This window comes from Lissotriton helveticus, chromosome 4_1, assembly GCF_964261635.1.
Source record: "Lissotriton helveticus chromosome 4_1, aLisHel1.1, whole genome shotgun sequence".
NCBI classification, from domain to species: Eukaryota; Metazoa; Chordata; class Amphibia; order Caudata; family Salamandridae; genus Lissotriton; species Lissotriton helveticus.
In genome coordinates, this window is record NC_136063.1 from 422,048,528 (window position 1) to 422,070,535 (window position 22,008).

At 45.7% G+C, this 22,008-nt stretch overlaps 1 protein-coding gene across 7 annotated transcripts in view; it reads right to left on the reverse strand.

The window, feature by feature from the left end:
- VPS13B (vacuolar protein sorting 13 homolog B) overlaps positions 1-21,592 on the reverse strand; it is a 3,181,000-nt gene extending 3,159,408 nt beyond the window's left edge. For all 7 annotated transcript variants that reach the window (XM_078686964.1, XM_078686965.1, XM_078686963.1 and 4 more), the window contains exon 1: positions 21,492-21,592. The gene's annotated coding sequence lies outside the window, so the exon portion shown is untranslated. The remainder of the gene's footprint in view (positions 1-21,491) is intronic.
- Positions 21,593-22,008: the final 416 nt, after the last annotated feature.

Here is a 22,008-nt window from a genome sequence, read left to right on the forward strand (position 1 = left end):
TTAAGTTTTCAAAATATTGTCCTCCATCTACTGCCACATATATACACCCAAAACTCTACCCCTGCAAAAACCTTTATCATCTCAAATCCACTTTTCCACTCCTCGTCTGTCACGTCTTTATTTAGAGGAGTATACCAATATGCTTTTTAGAAATCTGAGACTCATACACCTAAACTTTACTAAGAAATGCTGCAGTGGTTGTGGGATTTTGGGCGGGATGCAGGTTATGCTAGCCAGCCACTATGGTCCCAAGTTAGTTGGCCACCCAGTCTAATGATGGAGTAATAAAGTGATGAATCCAGCTGCATCTGTACACTATACCAGGCAAGTCTAGTCAATCTACTAGATAATTACTAGCAGCAGCAAGAGCAGTGTGGCACACTGTTTATGTAAATGAGTTAGTGGATGTTCTCCAGAATAGACCCCCTAGGGACCAAAACTTTCAATTTCTGCTCATGAGTCCAACGTATGACATCTTTATTCGACCGCTGGGCTGTGGCCCATTACACTGTTTGGTGGACAATAATTGTCTCTTCCTTTGGGGGCACCCCAGCACAATAGCCAGAGGGTTCTGACTGAGGCACTGACAGGTGAGGTGTTCAAGTCTGTGGTTAGGGAAACACATATTGAATAGTTCTCATTTAATGTGGGGTCAAACAGAATACTCTATAGGAAGTTTTCAAAGCTTAGATCTATGAAGCATGTTTTACTAAACACTAGTGTACTAATCTCTACATAGTTCAAATAAGAAATCTTGTTTTCCAGATTATTGGTCCTGAGGACCTAACATGCTCTCAATCTTGATAACGCTGCTCTGGCAGAACATAAAACAACACATTTGTCCTTTCATGCTATGACTAATCGTGAAATGAAATCTCTTTGTAAGCATCCTCTGGCCAGACCACTCGGCAGGAGATGGAGCAAGATATTCGCCTGGGTGCATAAAGCACCCAGTCACTGAAAAAGTCATGGAAGTAGTGAATGAGACAGGATACCTTCAGTGTCACATGGAGGGCGTTCTGCACTCAATCTTTAAATTCTACGAGGAACACTACATCTGCTGAACAAATGCCACAAAGGCAAATATTAAACGATATCTGGGTGTGAAAGTGTAAACATCACTGGCTGTGCTTGAACTTTTCTGCAAACATTTTGAATACAGTGAGTAATAGGAATGCTTTCAGTATATCTAATAGGATTCATTGGGGATTCCTGGAACAGTCTTGGAACAACCCCACTGAAATCTGATCCACGCTTCTGCTTGTTAGGGGAGCTAGAAGGAAATAGAAATGGTCGCCAAAGGCAGAGGTCTGCATCTGAGCACTGTTGGGTATTTGATCACAGCAACTAATGCTTCACCCATAACGAATGTTTCATTCTGACAAATATTAAACATACATATACCAAGGGATAGGCAGCAATTGCTAGGATTGAACTGTCAAATCAACAGTGTGCATACTGTGAGTACATGGACTGCTTTTCACTCTCTTTACCAGGAATCAACACACCACTGGGATCCCCGGATCATATCACCTAGTGAGGACTGAAGGTGCTTTTAGTGAATCTTTAGCAGCTCCTAACTATTGCACATGTAAAGTCTGCCATCAATGTAATGACAGGAGGAAAGGCTCGCAGATATTTTAGCTCCACTTTGCTCTCCAAGTTTGATGAAGCTGCGTCTGATAACATTCTGCCCCAAACATTTGAGGAAGAAATAATAGTCACTATTTTGAAACCCACCAAGAATGAGGCTTCTTGTGCACTATCATTTAAAAAAATACAAGCAATGAAAATACTTGCACAGATTGCTGCAAATAGATTTCTCTCCCTCATGCCAGTTCTAGCCATTCTAGATCCGATGGGACTCATGCTGGGTAGGTTGACACAACCTGGCAAATATTGTATCTTGAGAACCATCACGTGGACCTGGATCATCTGGACCCCAACTCTTTGGATTGGTATTCTAGGGCTGAACTGCTGTGTCATATGTGTACGTTGGTCTATGCTGAAGATTATAGCATTATAAGACAATTTCATGCAATAATGTCAAATTGAATTTCCTTGATAGCTGCACCAATCTCTGGCCCTTTGTGGTGGTGGGAAGTTCTGAGTGAAGCTGAACTAATTCTAAGTACCTCAACTCTTTCCTCACACTTTGTTAATTTGGTAATGTTTTTAACGTTTGTTGTCTTTATTCTAATACACACGGACTGCATCACCCATGGCTCTGATGTAACTTTGGTTAAGTCAAAGGACAATCACGAAGTCAACTTTCAGAATTTACTAGCAAAATGTTTTCATCTGAATCCCAATTGGACTGTTCCTGCACACCTCCAATTCAGTACTTTCACCTACTTTGTGTCTGGTGGCAGCTGCCCAGGCAATCATGAAACAGAAATAATAATGGGTTACATAATTCCATTTTTTTTTAATAACTGAGAAGTGTTTTAGGGAGAAATCTATTTAGAAAAAATATTAAACACATGAACTATCACTGTTTTAGGTCTGGTAAAGTATTGTCAATCCACAGCCATGGAGCCTTTACATTTCATGTCGTTGTTCGAAGAACTCAGTATTGTAACGGTTTCATTTCAATATCTGGACTATTGGGTTAGTTTGTCTTTATATGTAAGGCACGTGATCTTAATAGTTAATTTCCTCTGACAATTATGCATGCAAATTTAACCATCTTCTTTCAAGATCAGTGTTATGTGAACAGTAGGTAAATGAAAAGTAGAGTGCATTTTGGAAGGAGATGTTTATTTATGTTTTCAATGGAAAGAAAAAGTAATGGTGCTGTACAGAAGAAAGCAGGAAAATGAGAAATATGGCAATAAATGGCAGGAGAGATGTAGTATTAGGAGTAAAAATAAGACTCATGAGAGAAAGAGAGAGAGAGAGTGAGGGGAATGGGGCCCAATAAAGAAGGGACAACAATGTTACTTAGGCTGATATATAGGAGCGCGGCAGGGGTATCAAGTTACTAACCATGGCGATAGCATTATGGGCACGTCTGATATTGTGGCGTGTGGCACGGTTCGGCATAAATCCTGCCTGATCTGGGTGGATCAGCTCTGTAACATATGGGACAAGGCGGTTTGCAATCACCTTAGCCAGAAACTTAGCTTCCACATTGAGTAAAGAAATCGGGCGATAGGACGAATAGTGTTCCGGCAGACGACCCGGCTTCAAGAACACGACGATCTTCGCATGCCGCCAATATGGCGGAAGACCACCACTCTCCCAGGAAACCTCCAGCGCCGCCAGGTAACTGTATTCATTGTTTTAGCACGATAGTAAAAATCTACCATCCTTTTACTCTGTTAGTCCTTACAATCATTTATATCTGTTACTGTGTAGTGGTTGTTTCAGCACACTCATTTTTACACTAGAATGCCCCACCGTTTATTCTGCGTATCTCTCTGAGACAAAGTGAGCATGATTGGCTGAGCGACAAGTACCACTGTTTGCACGATACCTGATGGGACAGGGTTGTCATGTTCGATAGTTGCCAAGAACTATTCTCTCCTTGGTAAGAGGGGTTTCTAGTGGCACTGTGAGCTAGCTGGTATACAGGCTAACATACCCGGTAGGGGTGTCTAGAATCAGTCTAACACCAATCCTACAGTGTATGTTGTTTAACCCCTTGCATGTTCGTGACGGAACCATTCCGTCATGAGCCACGGTGGTGCTGTGCTGGTGACGGAATGGTTCCGTCACGGCCCAGCCGCCCCGCCTGCATCAATTTCGCATCTGCGCGGCGCTTTCTATTGAGAGGGGGGCGCCGTGACGGAACCATTCCGTCACAAGCACAGCACCACCGTGGCTGGTGACGGAGTGATTCCGTCACGAGCATGGCGCCGCGCGGCCCCCCTACCCCCTAGCGCCGCACCCAAGGGGTTAAACCTGCAGATCCTATATAGGTTTATAGGAACTACACTACAGTCTGTGATATAGAGGATTGCCTAAATTAAAATGGTAATACCACATCCATTACTTTATATTATTTCCAATGACATTACCAGGTAAATCATGGTTACCCCAAAACAAAAATTCAGGGGCCAAAACGTACAGAGCAGGGTGTACCTGAGGGTCGCAACTCGAGTGAGACAGGGTGGAATAGGAAATTATGGGGACATAAAAGAAACACACACTTTTTAAAAACATTATGAGAAAATACTTTGCTTCAAATCTTTTTGGACATTTTGCAGCAGCCTATCTCAAACTATGTGTATCCCTTACATTTTCTAATTTTGTAGCCTATGTAATACTGTGTGTAAAAAAAGAAATAACACGACTTTCTTATTCATAGCATTTACAGACACAAGTTGAGATCCAATGCCATTATAAATACGCATCACTTTTCCCCAGTGCACCAACCAGGATTTAAGTCAGTGATCTTCCAGTTACATACAGATATCTGAAGTGTGTAGTAATAAGCTGAGCTTTCCCACTGAAACTATGCATTTGCATTTCCTCATATTAAAGGGTTGCCACGTTTAAGCCTACTTATGTGTAACATTGCCATGTTTGCATCGTGCTTACTTGTGACATTTTCATATTTTAAGTGTGACACTTCATCATAAAATGTATTGACCTAAAGCAAAGAAACGGCCATAACGGAAAAAAGTATTACCCTCGGTAGTATATTTAATTACACTCGAGCATTAGAATTGCTCCATGGAGTACCAGCAACATACCAGCAGTAAAATGATGCCAGAGACGCTAACATAAAGCTAACTGATTGCTCAAATGTTCACAGGCTTACAATTTCCATGTGTGAGGGGCTCACCCACGACAGGACATTTCTTTGCACTCTCTTGCCTGTACTCCTGAATTTTTATGAAAATAAAAATGATGGCAGGTGCCACAATGCAAATAGAAACTCACTCACCACCCCAAACGTGTTATACCCTTGTTCACCTTTCCCATACTGTTTTCTATGCCTAACCACAATCCACTCAACTCACCTTTCAACCTTGAGCAATCTTTCCTTGTGGACAGTGCAAGCTTAAGTGACAGCAGAAACAAAGACCACAACCAGAAGATTATAACAACTGTTCGCCTGCAACATTATTTTCCGATTCTGGGATTTGTTTCTTTAGTCACTTCAGCTTGTTCTATGAAAAAGGAGCGCCCTGCATTGAATCACAAAACGATGCGGCTTGGCAATAGGAAACAAAAATGGAGTTAGAGCAGCTTTATTTCTAAGCTGCGGTTTACAGATTCCGAGGGGAAGGCCAGTGGGCCGCAAGAAAAGGTCTGTCAGGCGCCAGCGACCTGCGGGCCGTACACTGAATATGACTGAAGTAAATGGTTCAGACAGAGACTGAATATGCTTGTGAAATTCAAATGGGGCATAAGCAACTTATGGCTCTTGGTCAAATCTACCTTGCCTTGAATGATGGTGGGCTGTTGTGCCAGACATAGAACATTATTATTACTTAGCAGCACAGCTGCAATGAATTGCTAAATGATTAATGGACCCCACAACCTTTTGCTAAGAATACTCCTCGAATAACTGTAATGGAAAGCCAGAACCTACATACATGGGAACAGGTATGACTGCATACATCGAGTGACCTGTATATCCATAGGACGCTAGTTCCATTCTCACACTTTGTAACCTCCTACAATATTTCAAATGGGCATTTCTAGACACACAGGAAATTACTGAAACTGGTATAAGACCTGCTTATGGGGCACAGAAATGATGGAACCCTCTGAGAACAAAATTATGCACACCATATTGCTCATGGGTAATGGACGGATGGCTGTTTTTATACAAACAAATGCGGTAGGAAACCAAAGGTTCCTCGCCACAGTCCCCCGCACCTGAAGCGCGACCTCCAGCAGCAGATCGTTCTCCCACCTCGCCGCCAAGACCTGGAACACCCTACGGCAGACCCAAGACCTGCTGACCTTCAGAAGACACCTCAGTCACAGCTTCCTCTCTCCCCCCCCCGCCCCCCCCCCCCAGCGCCTTGAGACCCTCACAGGTAAGTAGTGCGCTTTACAAATGCTTGATTGAAGGTGACCTGGAGGGTCTCAGTGGGATCTGGTCCAGAGACGTGGTGAGAGATTTGGACAACAAGAGTGGAACATAATATTAAATTGTGCTCCCAAAATATCCTGAAATGCAAGATTTAAATACTTGCAATATAACATTTTTCACAGAACGTAGCTTACCCCTATCGTAGCTTACCCCTATGAAGATTGGGGCGATTATTCCACAGACAAGCCAATAGTTGCCGTCCATATGATGTTGGGGGGTAGGTTTATCTCATGTTGTGAGACTGCCCCGCACCTACTAAATTATTCGCAGGACACTACGAGGCTGACTGAGAATGTTATGAGGAGGTCAAACATGCCTGGTTTAGAAAATGCATGCTGGACTTCACCACTACACTGGAAAGGAAACTTTGTTTAAAATGTATAAGTTTGGCATTAGTACGAGGAAAAAACATAATGCAAAGCATTGGAAGGTCACGAGTTTCCTTCAAGTGGAAACATGGAGGAGAGAAGTAGTGCACCAGGCTAAAATCAAAATTGTGTTGTGTGAATGGAGAGAATAAGTAAGTAATGGAAGTAGGAAACCAGTTCAGGGCTGGAAAACATATCTTGTTTACTGGAGGACAAGGATAACAGCCTCACATCTCCTCTGGAATCCTGTGTTCTGTGTACCTTAATGGCAGCGTCGGCCTTGTATGGCGGGCAAACGGAAGGAAATGGGTAAGGGTGTTGAAAATGGCAAATGTATGTGTACATAAGCGGCGTTCATTTGTGTTCACTGTACCCCTTGTTGTAAGCAGAACGAATAATTACGTAACACTGACTGTGTTATCCCGCCAGCATAAGACCCATGCACATATGTGCACGACAGCTATTTTAGGCACCATGGCCTCTCTGACCGTTTGCTAAACCCCCGACACCCCTCCCCGCGTGCACTGCTCATGCAACGGCCACAAGACCCTCTCCCTCTGCGTGACCCTGCGCTGGAAATAGCACTCCTGCTTGACCCACACACCCCCATTTCCTCCCAGGAACACCCTTCCCCTCAGCTGACAACCCCCCCGGCTGCGCTTGACCTCTCGACCCGGTCCCAAGTCCTAAGACCAAGCCTCGTGGATGTACACCCCCCCCCTTTTTTCCTGCCCAGCATAACAAAACCGTGATACACCGACCGAAGTGTCCGACCTTATCACCTGACCAACCTTTGACCTGATCATCCCCCTCCTGCCCTCGTGCCCTGTAGGAATGACCAGCTGAGAGGTCACAAATCTCTTGTTACATTCAGGAGGGGAGGATGACATCTGAGCGACTGGTATGGGAATAGGCCTGAAGCTAGGATTCCAAGCATGCCTTTTTCCACTTCAAAGCGTGTTTATTGTAATAAGGAATGTTTGTGCATCATAAACATGTGTATAAAAGACGAAGCCTCAGAGAACTTGTTAGAGCACCTCCTGAAGACACTATGAGAGTGTCCGAAATGACAGGCTCTCCTCATGAGAAATAAAACTCTATTCTTGTCTTCCTGCTTCCAGTGCCCGTCTCTTTATTTGGTAATTATTTACGATGGGAACTAAGAGGCGCCTTGCGCCAGCAGCCTGGGCATCCGGTGCGTTATGGGCTGACTTTTCCACAATTGGCGCCCCAACGCGGGGTCCATCAGCGACATAAGGTCCGGTAAGAGAGGTCCAGACAATGGGGTGAACATCTAAACGATTGGAGTATACCTGCCTTGAGAGGGCCCTCGTCCGGCTGCCGATTGAATGAACTTCACCGATTCCGAACGGACCTCTCTCAAGTGACCTACTGTCCTGACTGGAATCCCACAGGAATGCTGCGGTAAAAACATGGAGAAAAGAGAACGATCGGGCGCTGGAGAAAGGAAGACGAAGAACTGTCCACACGGTCCGGTCCGGGTCAGGTTAAGTAGGACGTCTTTACGTCTGATTGGTAGGATGGCTTTATCCATCTGATTGATTGATTGATTGTTGATATTGGAAACGATATTTAGAAACTGGTATTGTTCATTGATTGGTTCATTTAGCCTTGGGTGCTACTTGAAGTATTGGTTCTCTTGGAGACATTCTCTGTTTGCAAACAGCGACGAATAGGAACGTTCTTCTCTCTTTGCAAATAGTGAAGGATAGGTAATGCAGACTTTTGTCCCCATTGTAATCCGTCATACCTATTTTTCTCCCCACTGATTGATTGTTTGATCGAGCATTGAATTGTTCGAAGTTGTTTCTCTTAAGGATCTTCTCTGCCTACAAACGGGGAAGAATAGGAATATTCTCTCTCCCTTTGCAGATAGTGAAGGGTAGGTAACGCAGGCTCTTGCCCCCATTGTAACCCGTCGTGCCTATTTCGTTCCTCATTGATTGATTGGTTGTCCGAACATTGACTGTTTGGAATTGCTCTTTTTGGAGGTATTCTCTGTTTGCAAATAACATAGAAAAGAAATACTCTGTCTAGTCTTTGCAAGTAGTGAAGGGTAGGTAATGCGGACTTTTGTCCCCCGTTGTAATCTGTCATGCCTATCTACTCCCCACTGATTGATAAACCAGTTCCACCCGGACCATTTACTAGAGGTAGGTCATCTGGCCCGACCAGAGAGCACCCCTAGCGAAAAGGACATATGCAATAATAACGAAGTGATCACTGTATCCTGTTAACAGAAACTTTAGCATGAAACAAACTAGAAAGAAAGGAATAGGAAAACGAAATCAGTAGGCCACTGATGAACTTTTTATTAAATAACGAATAAGGAAACGATAACAATACTTAATGATAAAACATATGATTGTCCTAGAAACAAGAAACGTTAGAAATAAGCCCGTAATAAGAAACATGAAAATGATAAGAGAAGCCAGGCTTGACATTGCGACGGCCACGAGGCAACGAGGCTTCATCGCCCCTCACTGCTCCAAACATGTCTGTCCCACCGCCTGCCACGCCCCAATAACGGCAACCTGGGAAAGATACAAGTCAGCAGACATCCGCCCCCATTCTGGAAACTCCCAAAGTGCAACAGGTTTGCGGCTACGCCCAGCCGGAAGACGAGATCTTCAACACATGTAGGGCGGGTCCTGCTGCCAGCCGTCGGCCGGAGGTCATCGCATGAGGTGGGCCTGAGGAGAGGCCGGGGCCGACGTGATCCGGCCGCGGTGGCGGCTGCGACAACACTGGAGAGTTGTAGGGGGGAATGTCCATGCCCCCGACCCCCCCTCTCTCAGACAGTCTGGACCGGCTTCCATAAGAGGCCTGGGGGTGGAGAGGCCACTACGCGAATAGCCTGAAGACGGCACCACGCGCCAAGGTCTGTCCCCAGGATGAACCAAGGGACCCGTTCCTGGGGCCAGGGCGAAGAAGCGTCCGGCCGCCATCGGCTGTAGGCCCGCACCGAAACGTGCCAGCCATCCCCGCTTCTTCAATAATGGCTGCGACAACACTGGGGGGGGGGATGTCTTGCACATGCCTCCGACCCCCCCTCGTCCTCATCACCTGGTCCGGCCATAACAAATGTCAAGCGAGACGCCGTGGGGTGCACCGGGAGGGAGAGGCGGCGCGAACAAGCCTCTCCCACCTCCCCAGGTGAAGGCTCCCCAGCTGCACCCCCAACGCTCCTCACACCCGGCAAAGGGTTCGTCCACTGTGGCGATGCTGCGACGCCTCGCCCGGCAGGTTGGAGCCTGTCTGCTCATTTGACCCCGCGATTGCCGGTGGCTGCCGAACTCTCAAAATGGCAGTCGACCCTGCAAGAGCGGGCCCAGCATGAAGGAATGGCCCGGTCACTTGTTGACTCCACCATCATAAAAGTTCTCCACGACCTTGAAGATTCTATGGGAGCCGCGGGGGCCTCCGACCCCCGCAGACACCCCCGATGGGGAATGACTGCCATGATTGCCCACGGAACGATGAAAATGTAGCCACAAGACGTCGGCGCTCCCATGCTGACGCCAGCCTCGATTTGAATGACTAAAATCCTGCAGACTACAGTTCGGATCAGTTCCGGTGAAAACCCAGTATGACCCGGTAGGAAAATTGTTGCCTCCCTCCTCCTTTGACTGATGGTTCAGACCACCGATCCTTTCTTTTGCCCTTTAACGGAACTTTTGGACTGCCAAGAAGAGGCTCTGGGCCAACCACGAGTTAGTGGAGATTTAGACTATGCCTGGATCTGCCTGGTTGCACCCAAAATGGCGCCGGTACAAATGAAACTTTCAACTCCTTGTTGTACCCCGATTGCTCAGCCTTGGTGTCATGGGATATGTATGTAGTTTTTAAACATATGAATTGATATGGGATGGGTACTGATTATGTGTTCGGACAATGAAGGACAATGAATTGACATAAGATGGGTACCGATTGAACAGTCGGACAATGAATTGTTGTTAAGTTTGGCGCATCATGACTGTTGAAAGTTCGAATTTCAACACTTATGATACTCGCTTATGCTGAAGTTTCGATATGATTTTACTGCACTTGTCGCACCTTTTTCAATGACCACCGACTCCATTAGGTTTTGCACTGATAAGTACCCCCACATGTACAGTTTTGGCTGGCCCACAGGGTTGTAGGCCCATATTTATGCACCGACATTTTTATTAAAGATTTTGGGAGAAAAACGTACGAAGTTGTCATGTGTAAATTGGTAAGTCTCGAATAACTGACCACTGTTTCGATATAACTGAATTGCAGGTGAAATGGCTCAGCCCGATTAGTTAAGGGTTAAAAAGTATAGTACGCAGAAATATTGCAAATATGAATGGTCCAGGTTTTTGCTGTATGTACTTGCACGTTTTTGTACAGCCTAAAGCAACTGCTAAAAGACCCTGGAATTCAGTCTATACTTTATATGCTACCTGTATCAGGAAAATTTGTGCTAAAATGTCCCTAAGTCGCCCCGAAGGAGTGCCACCTGGCCTCCCTACATTTTGTGAATTTTGTGAATTTGTGAGTATTTATTAAGCGCAGCCTATCGCTCCGGAAGGAGCATCTTGGCGCTGAGAAATTGTGTGTGGATGGGATTGGATGAAGGAAGCTCTAGATAGCGGCCATAACATAAGCATCAGATTGCTGATAGACCAAGGTCTTCAGTTGTTTCCTGAAAAGACTCTCAGTCTCAACCAGTCTGAGATTTAAAGGCAAGTTGTTCCAGGCCCTTGCTGCTAGGACTGTGAAAGTTTTTCCGTCCCTGGTTTTATATTTATACCTCGGAATCCTGGTAAGGTTACCACCGGAGGATCTCAAACTTCGTACGGGGTCGTAGTGAACAAAGCGGTTGATAAGGTATTTCGGACCGATGTTTTTTAGTGCTTTGAAAACTGTTAGTAGAAGTTTGAAGAGGATCCTCTTGTGCAGGGGCAACCAATGAAGACGATTTAATGCTGCTGAGGCTGAGGATTTCCTGGGAAGTTTTAACACTAATCTTGCAGCTGCGTGCTGTACACTTTGCAACTTCTTCAGTGTGGACTTTTTCACTCCAGCCATCAACCCATTGCAGTAGTCGAGTCGGGAGAGTATTAATGCGACCACGACCGATTTCCTGGATGCAATGGGGAGGAAGTCAAAGAATTTTTTTAAAGATTTGATAAGTCCGAAACAGCAGCCTGCCGTGATCCTGACGTGATCATCAAAGGATAAAGCTGTATCAAATTGCACGCCAAGATTACGTGCAGAGGACACTGCACTAGGCGGGGCCTCTGAGTCTTTGGGCCACCAATCCTTAGGACAGAAGGGCAGATCTATACGGTCCGTAATACCACACTTGGGTGGCCTATGCCATCCACCGGTTTCCGATAATCATCCCTCCCACACTAAAAGGTTCATCTGGCCTTAAATGCCGAGTTGGCAAGAACTACGTTCCGTGGAGATAGACCGAGTATGTAGTAAGTAAAAGCCTTTTCGGGTTTATGCGCGCTGATATGTTTTTAAATGCTGCCCCCGCCCCCCTTCTTTTTCCCTCTTTTCTGCAGGTCACTTTGGAACAGCGATTAAAAATACGAAAAAGAAATGGTGATCTAACGGACGAAGAGACGGGAAAAAGGTGTTCGATTATGGTGCCTACGCACCCCGAATAATACAACCAAAAATAATGTGCACTCATGATTAAGCACTCTACACTTAACTAAATAGGGAAAGGTTTAAAGAATATTCTGAGGTGAGGTTTACTCTAGTACCCTCCGCTTGGAGGACTAGGAATGTTGTCAGTGTTTGGAAATTACTACATCCTTTCCGCACCCTCATGGACCGGAAACTCAAAGCTGCCCTATTGTTCCCCCAACTGACACCCACTGTTGCCTCAGCCTGGAAACACATTAGCCCGACCAGGTTAGTTCTTGACTGGTTGCCAAAGGCGTAAGTGTGTACAACCACAAAGACCAGTAAAGGCAGCCGACAATAAAAGGAAAGAAAAGGGTAAAAAGAGCGTAGGATGCTAAGGATGCGCAGCATACAGGAAGAGATCATTATGTCTTGGATTTTTTTGTATATAATACATGTACTGTCTCCCTCACCCTAGTATGTGTGTACGTAATGTATGGATCTACGTCATCCCTCTGCCTGTGTTTCCGTATTACTTAACCCCTGTTGTTCTGTATTGTGCGCGCACTAAATGACCCATTATTGTACACGTCTCTCTCTCTCTCTCTCTCTATCTCTCTTTCTCTCTACATGTCATACGTGTACCGAATGGACCATTTAGATTGCGTTCTCTCTCTCTCTCTCTCTCTCTCTCTCTCACTCTCTAAAGTCCCCTGTTCCCTCCTTCCTTGTATGGTAACGTTGTGCCCCCCCCCCCCCGGGCACAAACCTAATTGGGTCTCCTTGAACACAAAGGTGTTCGGCAAAATTGACAGACACTAAAACGATTGTGACTTGCCATATTACTACCTCTCCTTTCTGCAAAACGATAGAACCCGAGTTGGTAATGAAGGAAAGGACAGGTAAGACGACTGATGTCCCCTAAATCTGGCCTTTTTATAGGGGGACTATAATGTCAATGGCCTTCTGTTTTTCAGTTCGTTAGAAATGCAATTCCCAATGCCCAGATTACTCCAGCTCCCTGTCCAACGCGTCCTCGCGTCCTCCCGACTAACCCCAGCACCATGTCAGCTACCCTCGAAGCTTAATTGATGACCTTGATTAACGGTCACTCCCCAAGAAAAACATGTGTTACATCTACCCCCTCTCCCCTTCTTCATAACGATAGCGCCCCTGCTTACAAGAGTTAGCCGACCCCGATGGGAAATGTAAGATTGTCAGTACGTGGGTTAAAAAAGAAAAATGTAAATGTATGTATTGCGACTTATATAGCGCACGTATCACCCGAAGGTATCAAGGCGCTTGCTTAGGGAACCCGTCCTGGTATTCCCCTGTGAGATACCCCGGCAGGGTATCCACAAGGTGAAAGCCAGGCATCCCACCGCGAGGGGCCATAGTGGAGATTAAGCAAGCTATTGCCCAGAGTTGCAGAGTGTGACCCCGTGAGTCGAGTAGGCACCGGAGCGAGAATTGTCAAGTCCGTGGAATTTTGAGCCCGAGACCCGCCGAGGCGGGGAATCGAACCCTGGTCCATGGCTGATCTCAGCTTCCGGGTCTGCCGCCTCTAACCACTGAGCCACGCAGGGCGTAGGACGAGTCCCTACATAAGGACTCGAGTTTGAATGACTATATAATACACTGTGTATAAAAGTCCAATTTCTCTCCACATACGTCACGAATAAACACCAAACAGGTTTATGAATTCAATGGTAATGCCCTCCTACTTACTCCATAAGTGATGACTTCTGACTGTGATCGATTAACTTATCTCCCACCTACTTAGGATTGAGGACGGAATTGAGATGTATAAATGTCTTCTCCTGCCAGTTGTTCTAAAACTTGTTTTTACCCATTCAAAGATACAATCACCGGAGGAGAGGAGCTGGACGTGACGCACAGCCTGGCCACAGATCATGAAGCACGTGTGACCGCGACCAAAGGTGGAGTCACAGAGCAACGAGACGCGGGACGAGGCACCACTCTCAAACTCGGCAGGTTAAGGAATGAAGGGCTGCCTTGAAGCCCTCGGTTTGCTGACCCACTCGTGCCTGAAGTCCCCGTCCCTTTTTGAGCCCGACTAATGGGCCTGCCTGCTCGTCATCCTTTGCTCCTTTTGGTCCCTTGGTGTGCTCAGAGATCTGATCCCACTCCTCCCTCTCTTCCCTTGATTATTCAACAACATCACCCTTTTCGCCTAACTTTTGACTATAGAATGCCACGAAGAAAAAGAAAAGACACGCAGGTGCCCAGCATGAGGCACCCCTAAGACAATCAGTTGAGAAACAGGACTGTGATCTAACAGCAGAGGACTGATCGCACCCTGCAACGCGTAAGGATGAATCCGAGCTGGACCTATAGCTCCACCGCCGGTGCTCAACAGCGCCAACAAAAGAAGACGGACTCTGTTAAAAAGACAGTGTGACAAAAACCCCCTTCCTGAACTTTCTACTCAACCCCTTGACCAAATTGCTTGTATCAACTTGAACTCCTCCCTCAGCCATTTTGTATTGCTTTCTAAAATGTTTCATCGATCACTCATGCTTTTAGTTTTCCATAAGTCTCATATAGCACTGACAAGACCCGAAGGTATCAGAGCCCTTTCTACTGTATTTTGATGTCAGCGGAGAGAAAGTCAGAACATGATTCTATAATGTGTCTGAACGTTTTTCTTGATTAACCCCGACTAAAAGTATAATATCGATCTCTAGACTTGTATGAAGGACCCAACAAATGTAAATTAACATGTATGGCATTCTGCCTATCGTATCGACTATATAGAAATTGAACTTGCTTATGTAAAAAGTGGCGACTGTTGAAAATGGCAAATGTATGTGTACATAAGCGGCGTTCATTTGTGTTCACTGTACCCCTTGTTGTAAGCAGAACGAATAAATACGAAACACTGACTGTGTTATCCCGCCAGCATAAGACCCATGCACATATGTGCACGACAGCTATTTTAGGCACCATGGCCTCTCTGACCGTTTGCTAAACCCCCGACACCCCTCCCCGCGCGCACTGCTCATGCAACGGCCACAAGACCCTCTCCCTCTGCGTGACCCTGCGCTGGAAATAGCACTCCTGCTTGACCCACACACCCCCATTTCCTCCCAGGAACACCCTTCCCCTCAGCTGACAACCCCCCCGGCTGCGCTTGACCTCTCGACCCGGTCCCAAGTCCTAAGACCAAGCCTCGTGGATGTACACCCCCCTTTTTTCCTGCCCAGCATAACAAAAGCGTGATACACCGACCGAAGTGTCCAACCTTATCACCTGACCAACCTTTGACCTGATCATCCCCCTCCTGCCCTCGTGCCCTGTAGGAATGACCAGCTGAGAGGTCACAAATCTCTTGTTACATTCAGGAGGGGAGGATGACATCTGAGCGACTGGTATGGGAATAGGCCTGAAGCTAGGATTCCAAGCATGCCTTTTTCCACTTCAAAGCGTGTTTATTGTAATAAGGAATGTTTGTGCATCATAAACATGTGTATAAAAGACGAAGCCTCAGAGAACTTGTTAGAGCACCTCCTGAAGACACTATGAGAGTGTCCGAAATGACAGGCTCTCCTCATGAGAAATAAAACTCTATTCTTGTCTTCCTGCTTCCAGTGCCCGTCTCTTTATTTGGTAATTATTTACGATGGGAACTAAGAGGCGCCTTGCGCCAGCAGCCTGGGCATTCGGTGCGTTATGGGCTGACTTTTCCACGAGGGAGGGTAACAAAATGGATAGAGAAAGGTTCGTAATGTGGAGAGACACAAAAGGCAAAGTGATACAGGAGGGTGAAGAGTGACAAAAGGAAGTAACAAGAAGGGGAATAGGCAATGAAGAGAGAGAAAAAAGGAAACGTAGAGGGAGCAGGAAAAGAATGCTAAAGGTGTAGAGAGATGGAGGAGGGAAACAGAAGAAATTAGGGAGAAGTGATGAATGAGAGGACAAAACGAGTGGACACTGGGAAAAGCTAGCAAACGTGATAACTGGAAAGAAAAGGTGAGAAGGAGGGAGACAGAAAAAGAATGACGAAGGAAGTATGAGAGGAGAGGAGAGGAAGGCTGGAGACAGTGTCAATGGTTTCATGATCTGCGAAAACAAAGGAAGGATGGATAGAACTTCCAATGAGCTAGGCATATGCATGTGAGGTACTATCCATCCTTACCTAGCTTAAAGTTGTGGCTAAAGGAATTCCACCAGTGGATATTCCTTTGGTTTTAGTGATGTCTCCAGACACAAAAGGACTTTCAGTTACTGACTGCAGATGGCAATAAATGGGACAAAAAAAATATAACATTAAGTCTAGTGAAAGCCACCAAGAATTGCAAGGATGAGAGAGAAGTGAGCGAGTCAGACAGAAGAAAGGACGACTGGAGAAAAGCGGAAGGTTTGCTAGATAAAAATAAAACACCAAGTAGATATACAAAATGAGAGGAGGAATTAAATACATGAGTGACAGAAAAATAACTGAAGAAAGAGACAACAGGGGGTCAGAGGAGTGGAGGAATTGTAGACTGACAGGGAAAAATAGGAAATGAGAAAGGGGTGAAAGAATTAGGTTGAATGAGAGACACCAATTAGAGAAATAGAGAACAAGAGATAGAAAGAAGAAGACATAGAAAGAGGGGCACAAAAGTGAGAGGTACATTGAGAGATATACACAGTAATTATGAAAGGGATATGGAGTCATCAATAAAGAAAGACAGGGGGGGAGATAGAAAAGTTGGTGTTACAGACCAAGAGAAATACAGGAGCCAAGAAAATCAGGCAGACTGCACTTAGTGACAGTGGAGGTGAAATGGTAGAACAGAACAAGCATTTGCAATGCAATAGGTCTCGCCTTTGCGAGAGTTTGAGCTATTGGCATTGTAAATGACTGCCTTTTTATTTATTTATGTGTTTTGAAAACCTGCAAGCGGTGCGTAAAGCACACTTTGTACTTCTAGTCGTTGCTTACGAGAAGCAAGGCTGGCCGTAACTGCGCCTCTTTTACTGCCAGCCTTGCTTCTCGTAAGCAAGGACTATTAGTATAAAGTGCGTGTTTACGCACCGCTTGCAGGTTTTCAAAACACATAAATGAAAGGCATTGTCATTTACAATGACAATAGCTCAAACTCTCACAAAGGCGAGACTTATTGCATTGCAAATGCTTGTTCAGGTTTGTAGCTTTCACTAAACATAACCGAATGTATTTTTTTTTTTTTTAAAACAATAACCACAGAGACAAAGTCTTTCCCTTAGCCTCGGGTAAAACCCTGAATGCTCTACCTCTCCGCTTTGTGCCGAATCTAATCTCGTGCAGTTCATATGGCTTTTGAAACTTTTTTCATGCTGATTTTTGAGGTACACTACTTTACCACCATGTTGATTTGGTAATGAGTACTCTACAAATGCCACCTCATAGAAGAAAAGCCTTAATTAAATACTTATAGGCATGTTATTGCAATTTTTATTTAAAAACTAAAGATAGCCCTTTTTACACCACCCTTTGCTCTCAGTATTGTACATCTGGAACTACCTTCTTCAACTCAGACAAGTTGCAGTAAGAATGGTGTCCTTTTTGAATCCCCAAGTACATAACAATTGAATTGCGATCTTCCCGAACTTCGCTTTTTAGCCTGATAATTTGTGCAGCGCATAATAATCTATTTTGGAATGTCTGAGTAATTGTGCATTTTATGGCCGTTTATCATTTTAAATTCAATTTTGCACCTAGTATGTCAACAGAAAATCCACCATTTAACATTTTTACATTTTCCCCGAAGTTTCACTAGCCAGGCTTTGAATTAAGATTAGATATTGTATTTGGTACATTTACAGTGTTGTGTATAAACAAAATAAGCCAGGGTGACGGCGCCACGCATTTGCTAGGGCAGTCCTCCCCTTTCAGCACCTGTTCTGGGCTCCAGCAAATTTCAGAACATTTAGTACAGACCCAGTTTTCCGAGAGCCCTTTCCACGTGCCGTAGTGCAGAATGAATTAGCAGCCGCTAGCAGTGTGTGTAAAAGGTGCAATGGATTGCCCGCGCCCACGGTCTGCGTTCTCTCTGACGATGAGCGCTGTCAATCAAGCCACCGTGGGCCCCTGGGCGATGCCAAATTACAGCCGTGCATTTCTGTGAGAGAAATGTCTCGGTTTTTGGTTCTCAGAACCTGCGCCTCCTCACACTAGCCCTGCGCCGACTCCGACAATACTGCGGATCAAAGGAGAGGTCGGAATCAGAACAGACAGACGGAAAGGTTAAAACAGAAAGTAAAAGAAACAGGCTCTTTGGACCACTGCATGAGACCGGAGGACGCGGCACCCAAGTGCACAACTGAGCGAACAGCTGCCGCTGACCGGATCAGCCGGGCTCGGATAAGAGTGCATTAAGCAGGAGCCGCGGAGTTCATTTGACTTGGCAACTTAACCCTTGCAGTCCCACCGCAGGCACGGCGCCAGCAGAGGCGCGGCTCCTTGCGTCAGAGCTGGAATGACGTGGTCACGGCATGGAAGAGGAACCGGGGAGTCCCCCAGCTGACGAGCCTTCGGTTTCTGATGTTACAATGACGTAAAAGTGGCCTCCACTGCTCCCAGAAGAAGGGGTGCGAGTGCGAGAGCATTTTTGTTTTTAAGTCCGTCCTCTGTGACTGTTTAGCCCGGTGAGTTTGGGCGGGGGGGGGGGGGGGAGTGTGCGTGTGTGCGTGCGTCTGTCTGTGTGTGTGTTGTGTGTGCCTGCGTGTGTGCCTGCCTGTGCCTGCGTGTGTGCCTGCCTGTGTGCCTGCCTGCGTGTGTGCCTGCCTGTGCCTGCGTGTGTGCCTGCCTGTGTGTGTGCCTGCCTGTGCTTGCGTGTGCATGTGTTGTGAACAGCCGGCCGGGATCGGAGCGCGTGACCTGATCCGATTCCGGACGGCTGCGTGACAGTCTGTTGTCTCTGCCTAGTCCTTGAACGGGAAAAGGACTGAAATGATTACAATAGATCGCTTTGCGACAGCAGGCGCGACCTAAAAAGGGGTAAGATAAGTGGTGTACATATTTTTTTGACAGTGGACACTGGCATAGACGATATGCAGGAGATTCATTAAAAGGCTGCATTTAGAGTGAAATGTTGCAGCTTTTCCAAAAGCAAATCATGTCTCTGCCCACAATACAAAAAAGACATCAAGTTCTAAGCCATAAGCAAACCCCAAAACATCACTTCAAAGGAAGCTCCTAAGTGACAACAAAGAGAGCAAGCCTTGTACAACAGTGGATGCCTGCTTCAGCTGCCTTAGGGAGTATGATAGGCAAATAAGGGTGGGGGGCAGCTACACAGGATCCAAAGATGATCAAGAAAGTCAGTGGTTCAAGGATGAGCAGGAACTTCAGGGACAAGAAAGTGAAGCGAGATTGAACTTTAGTGACCTGCTGATTATTAAGAGTCTCGGGTGCCTAAGTTGAGCAGGAGCTTCAGGGATCTATGTCCTGAGTAGGAGCCACTGAGAAAAATTACACTGAGCAAGAACCTTGTGTACCGGAGGGTGATCAGGAGACTCAGGGAACTGAGGCCTGGGGAGAAGCAGGAACATCGGGGACATGAGCGTAAGAAACTGCTTCAGGAAAATGAAGGTGAACTGTAGCTTCTGAGTAAGAGTGAACAAGAGCTACTGGGCCTAGGGATGAACAGTGAAATTAGGTGAACTGAACTCCATAGGCATCTGAGACTCAGCAGAAGCCTTTTGGGACCTCAGTGCGAGTAGAAGCATTAGGGGACAGTGAATGGAAATGAGCTTAAGGGTTCTGTTGGTGTGTGTGGAGCTTCAACACTAATGATGATCAAGACCCTTGTTACTTAAGGATGTGTATGTTCCTCTGCCTCTTGGCAGACATGGAATTCAGAAATCTGAGGAGGTGCCCAGACTAAAGGACCGAAGGGTGACTAACAAATTCAGTAACCAAGGTGGAGAAATGTATATGCCTGAAGAGAAGGTGAGGAGACCTGTGGGTGCGATGCAGTGGAATAATTGTGTTTCTGGTTTAGGCCAATACTACTGGCTTTGCAGGCTTAAAAAGCTTAATTTATCACCAATTTCGGCCACAATGACTCCCCTGATTATAACTAAGCAATGTTTTATTACCATTCATTATCCATAAACGTGGCCACTTTTTCTTTGAGTGCACGGGCCTAACATAGGTCCCAATCCGACCTTGCTTACTGGTTACTGGTATGTACAACATAGTTGCAACCAAGCATATGAGACATGATTGCAATTCCCCGAGCATGATTCCAGTTGTAGTGATTTCCCAATGAGAATGGTTGAAAGGAAGCTACAGTGATGTCATTACACCATTCCATGTCAACCATGCAAATTTAGGCAACAAATGTGTTTACCGTGGATTACGCAGTTTAGACTATCTGTGGCAGATTAACAATAATGAATCCTTAGTGTGCATCTTAATAAAAGTGATACACTTGTTGCACTTGATAAAAACAGATTGTCAATAACTGCGTGGCCGCAAGACTCCCAGAGCTTATTTCACTAACGTTTAGAATTTTTATAGTGCTTGATCTTTTGGGGGAATGTTATGCATTTTATTTAATATGCATGTTCTCTCTGAGCCACTAATCGAGCTACTAAAATCTCCGGTTCTGTAAAAAGTAACAAAATTGTGTTGCACGTTAGAGACAGCCAACGATAGGAGAGTGATAAGAGAGACTGTAGTGGCAGCATAACAGAAAAGAAGAATACATGAAAGGCGCAGTAGGAAGGGGCAAGAGCGAAAATCATAACAGAGGACTGGGAAATTAGGCAGAAGGGCAGTACCAGAAATACGAGAATTGCCGCCACCAGAAAAGAACATGACAGAGTGGCAATGACAGGACGTGGCAGTCTTGATTGGATTCGGGCAGTGACAGAGTTAATGGGAATTCGACTTATGAAGCTAATACTGGGCCATATGTGGGAGACATAAAGGGAAACCGAATATACCAGAACTTGTATGAAACAGACAAAAAGTAGTCATAAGATTTAGGAGAGAAAGAAACGATCTAAAGAGAAGTAGTGATTATAAAAGAAACTGAGTAACATAATGAAAAGTAAAAATAACTGAAGAGGTCAGGAAAATTAAGTACAGATATAGGATAAATGGAAGATAGGGGCAAACGAGGATCGAAAGAGAACAGCAAAGGGTTTATGGCAGGGCAGCAAAAATGTATTTACTAGCTAAAGTAACATGATCAAGGGGAATGAGGGAGAGACGGAATACGCGAAAACAATGTGTGAGAACATCGGAGAATCCATAAAATACAGTATTGTGTGGGGGCTACAAAAAATGAACATGTGAGATAAAGTCACAGATCATAGTTAAGTCATGTGTCCCCAGTGTATCACCACATGGTGTGCATGGTGGAACCAGATTTATGATCATCAACTACAGTTAAATACCACCACGTAATTGGCGGCAGATTCCATAACACTAAGCTTACCTCCCGTCTCTCGACGAGGGTCCTAAATATCCGACTGCATTTGCTTCTGTCTTGCTTTCGACTCCAAAGTGCTGCAAAACTGAAGTCTCCGAGAGCCAATCGAAAAGCTACTCTCTCATGACTGAGTGGTGATGGGGGCGTTGCGAGCACGTGTTGGGCGGGTGTACGGCATAATAAGGCCTTCAATTGGCCTGTAAAGATAAAACCCGCCCTGAAAAAGATGACTTTGTACCAGGAAATGACAGCCCCGTTCGCCCCGGAAGAGAAATCACAATTTCCGCGGAAAAGACAGCCCCAGCCACCTCAAGACCGCTTTCCCATGAGTATTGAACGTGTTATTCCAGGCTGCGTTCGAGGGCAGCGGCTACGTCCCATCAGGGGGTGGAGCCCATTTGGCGTCCCTAGCAACGAGGCACATCACGTGAGAGATACGTCAGTCTTTCCCTGAAGTATTTTGTCCCTGAACAGGTTCTGTCTTCGTCCCTCAGCTTTGTACCTGGCGCTCGTTCCCAGTTCG